This window comes from Crocuta crocuta, unplaced genomic scaffold (assembly GCF_008692635.1).
Source record: "Crocuta crocuta isolate KB4526 unplaced genomic scaffold, BGI_CrCroc_1.0 scaffold520, whole genome shotgun sequence".
NCBI lineage: Eukaryota > Metazoa > Chordata > Mammalia > Carnivora > Hyaenidae > Crocuta > Crocuta crocuta.
This window is the reverse complement of record NW_027532009.1, coordinates 475,710-480,665: the sequence shown is the minus strand read 5'-3', so window position 1 is coordinate 480,665 and position 4,956 is coordinate 475,710.

Below are 4,956 nucleotides of genomic sequence, written 5' to 3'. Positions count from 1 at the left end.
GCATTCAAACATTAGTGTTCTGACCCTGGTGAGTGACATTTCGTTATCCAAATACCCCTCAAGTGACCCTGCTGAGTTATGCAAGCCTCTCTGATTTTGTCTTTGTGGGTGAAATGGGTCCTTGTAAAGTCTTATATGGGTATTTGTGCTTGGTGGGCCTGGAATCTAATACCTACTCAACAAACCTTGTCTAAACCCCTCACTTCCCAGTCATATAATGCACCTGAGAGAAAGAAAGGAAAGTGCAAATCTTTGGGGACATAATCTGTTCACATCCCTGCAGAGGGTAATTGTTCTGAATATCCTTATCTCCATTGTATGTTCATCATGGAGATGTTCAGAAGTGAACTTTTCTTCATCATTATGTGCCAGGAGGTTTATCAAGATAATAACACATTGTCTGCTCATTTCAAAAAATGGCTGTCTTGAAAAAAATAATTATTGACGTCTATATTGGCTACTTCACTGGTTGCATCAATTACTCCATCAGTTTTTTTGAGTTACATGATTCTAGAGAGTAATTTTAAGTTATTAAAAAAAACTACTTTGCCCAAGTTTGTCCTTGGATATTAAGGATTTCTTTAAAAAAATACAATATCATCAACCACTGTATTGCAAATGTAGCACAAAGCATTCCTTATACCCATAATGGACCAACCACATCATATAAATATGTAGAGAATACAACAAACAATGAGATATAATGCTTGGATAATTCTCATTCTTACTTTGTAAAAAAACATAAATAGTATTTGAAAATAACTGCAAATAATTCAAATTGATGGACTAAGAATTTTGTCTCCATCCATCGCTCTTCAAGTCTCTACCAAAGATCAATGTTAAGGGATTATAATGGGATTTTAGGGAGGTGGTGACTCCACTTTGGAAATAAAGTTCTCTGGTGAATGCATTCTGGAAAATCCCTCTCATTTCTGTAGTTCTGCAAAGGCAGTATGGTACTGATAAAGCTGAATTTCGATGTTGCCAGTAAACTTTGTTCCTAATTTAATTCAAAATAACTTTTGTCTATGAGATCTTAGAATCACATTTTTCAGAACACTTTGATGTCTATCCTATCTATTCAATAATTATTTCCCTGTATAATACCTAAGCAAGTAATGATATTCCCTGTGTTTGAACAATATCAACCCTGAGTTTTAGGATGTCATTCTTTTTATTGAACCAAAGTATATTTTGCTAAAGGCACTATCTATTAATGGCATCTACTTTTAAAATGAAATAGAGTAATTTTAATTTATCTTATAAAACTATTTAATACCTTTTATAAAGTCATCCATGTTTATGTTTTTCAAATCAGAAAAGATACTTCCAGTTCTTTTTCATTCCATAATTGTAAAACCTCACAATGTTCTCCATTGAGCACATATTGTATTATCTAGGAGCTTCTCAAGAACACCCTCAAAAGTGAAGGCAGTGGGTTCTGGGAAGGCTGCAGATGAAGCTGTCTGTCCCCGTGGTTACATGTGAATCATCTATCAATTTACACATCCTTGTTTCCCCTTTATTATTCTGTAATCAAGTATATTTAGTAAGACAAGTCTCTACGACTCTATACCTAGAGAGGCAGGGAAGAACTCTGTTCCAACATGGTCTCTATATTCAGACATTCTAGTTGGAATTGATGGTTTCATAGTGCCCTTGAGCCCAATTACCTTGAGTGAATCACTTAATTCTGGGCCTTAGCTTTCTTACTTGTAGATTGATGCCCAACATGTAGGCCTATTGCTAATGTGAGATGAAGTAATACACATAAAGCACCATATCGGTTCTATTGTGTAATAAAAGAATCATTATTTTTAATTTAACATGAAATTAGATTGTTGATACAATAGAATATTATAAATTTTCTTAATTTTAAATAACTTTTAGCAACATTTGATTAGTTTTAACTATTTATATTTATCTATATCTACATAAATATATATTGGTTACTATTTAATATCTATAATTTTCATATAATCCTTCACATCAAATTGATAACTTTAAATTTCTCTGTTCACTGATCTACGGATTAAGCATACACCAATCTAGAAATTTAGAACTCCAACTTAGAAAACACCAATTTAGAAAACTCTAAAATATCAACTTTACTGGGAAATATAAAACAGGAATTTTAAAATGTTACTTACAGATGAAAATTTAAATATTTTAAAATTATCTATAAATTTGTTTTGATGTGATACATATAAATGGGTATTTTTGTTTGTTTGTTTTTTAAATGTTTTATTTATTTTTGAGAGAGAGAGAGAGAGAAACAGCGTTAGCAGGGGAGGGTCAGACAAAGAGAGACACAGAATCCGAAGACAGGCTCCAGGCTCCGAGCTGTCAGCACAGACACGGGGCTCGAACCCACGAACCGTCAGATCATGACCTGAGCCGAAGCCGGATGCTCAACTGACCGAGCCACCAGGCCCCATGGGTATTTATTTTTGAGGCAACACATAATCCATAGTTAAAATAAGCTTAGAATATTTGAAATATATCAATAATAGGATTCTTGCTGCACTATGAGATAAAACACAGAGCAAATGGCCATTTGAACATGTATTACAACAGATTGTGTATTACACTATCAGAAGACATGATGTTTCTGGGAAATAAAAGACTATTGGAAGAATACCCAAGATAACCAGGGCCAGCAGTAGTGAGGGAAAGATGACTCAGTGAAGGAGAGACACAGAAAGAGACCTCAAAAATTAAGTTATTGGGGCGCCTGGGTGGCTCAGTCGGTTAAGCGTCCGACTTCGGCTCAGGTCATGATCTCACGGTCAGTGAATTCGGGCCCCATGTCGGACTCTGTGCTGACAGCTCGGAGCCTGGAGCCTGCTTCAGATTATGTGTCTCCCTCTCTCTCTGACCCTCCCCCTCTCGTGCTCTGTCTCTCTCTCAAAAATAAACAAAACATTAAAAATTTAAATTAAGTTCTTAAGGTACACATTTATAGATTTCTAAGGTTTTATGTCATTAATACCTTTTGAAACCTACAAATGTGCACCATAGCTTGCAGTTAATTTATTTCATGATATGTTTTTAATCCTTATTATATTCCTTAGTCTTAATTGGTGATGTCTATTCACCTGTGCTCTAATATCTTCTCTTGCCAGAAAAGAGACACCCACCCCATCACAACAGGCTTGAATGTTAGAGGGAAGCTCCCTGGCGCCCCCTATCTCCCATGGTTTGCTCTCACCAGGCAGCCAGGCTGATTTGTGAAGCTTGGCACTTTCTGGTAGTGGGTATGTATACATTGCTCATGTTCCACAAGCCTTCTGGCTGGTTATTCCTCATGTGCTGGGGTGATGATCTTTGTAGGCATGGACATTCTCCCATCCCCATGAACAGAGCTGTGGCTGAGGTGTATAGATGAATGTGCCTGAGAAAACTATCAAAGTACATATCTTCTTTGAAACCCTATCATGACTTTCCTTTTTTCTTTTTTCTGAAAACATGAAGTAATTAAAAATCTACATTTGAGATTAGATATGAAAGCCCAAGGGTACCTGGGTGGTTCAGTGTGTTCAGTGTCTTACTACTGACCTTGGTTCAGGTCTTGATCTCAAAGTTGTAGGTTTGAGTCCCCAGCTGGTCTCCTTGTTGGACATGGAGCTTACAAAAAAAAAAAAAAAAAAAAAAAAAAAAAAAGAGGGGGCAGATATGAAAAGCCCACTTCACATAAGACTATGTAGTTTATAAATGGTGCTTAACTCTGTTCCCCCAAAATTAATAGCATTAGAAAACAGCTATTATGAAAATTAGTTGTAAAAGTAGTTGCAAAAAGTGCCAAGATATACAGGCTACATAAAATTAGCTATAAAAACAAAAGCCAGGATACAGTCTATACAGTAGTGACCCAACAGTATTACCCATATGTAAAATGCACAAAAAAGTTTATAAGGTAAGACATCAGGTGCATATCTCTGGAAGACAGAACTGTAAAGCCAGCCCCCAAATAACCTGTATATTCTTCCTAACGTTTTATTACCTGAATCACCATAGCTTCTGATAGTATAGTATACAACATATCTCAAGTAGCATTCAGTTGTGACCATTTGCTGTGCATATTATTTCACCACAGTTTCTCACTTAAAATTATTTATAATGTAATTTATTACATATTAAGAATGATGTTGTTGAGTTAAAAATAACACATATATGTGCATCACACCAAAATAAATTTATTGATATTTTTGTCTACATCTTTCCATTTTCAAGCTTTCTGTAAACTATATACACGAATTATATTATTTTAAAAATTATATTGGGGAACCTGGTTTGCTCAGTTTGTTGAGCATTCGACTTTGGCTCACGTCACGATCTCACAGTTCATGAGTTTAAGCCCACATTGGGCTCTGTGCTGACAGCTTGAAGTTTGCAGCCTGCTTCAGATTCTGTGTCTCCCTCAATCTCTGCCCCTTCCCTGCTCACATTCTGTCTCTCTTTCTCTCTCTCTCATTCTCTCAAAAATAAATAAAACATTAAAAATTAAGGATATAAAACATTAAAAAAATAAAAAATATATTAAATTAAATGCCAATGCATAAAATTATAATGCCTTTCATACACTTGGATCTTTGTGTGCATGTGTGTGAGTGTTTGTTTTGCTTGTTTTTGTTTTGTTTTTGTTTTTATTTATTTATTCTTTACTTTCTCTGACTTTATATGTTTTAATTAATTCATTTAAATGAAAATTAGATAACATACAGTGTAGTATTGGCTTTAAGAGTAGAATCCAGTGATTCATCACTGACATATAACACCCAGTGCTCATCCCAACAAGTGCCCTCCTTAATGCCCATAGCGCATTTAGCTCATCCTCTACCCACCTCCCCTCCAGCAAACCTCAGTTTGTTCTCTGTATTTAAGAGTATCTTATGGTCTACTTCCCTCTGTTTCTATCTTATTTTTCCTTCTCTTCCCTTATGTTAATTTTTTGTG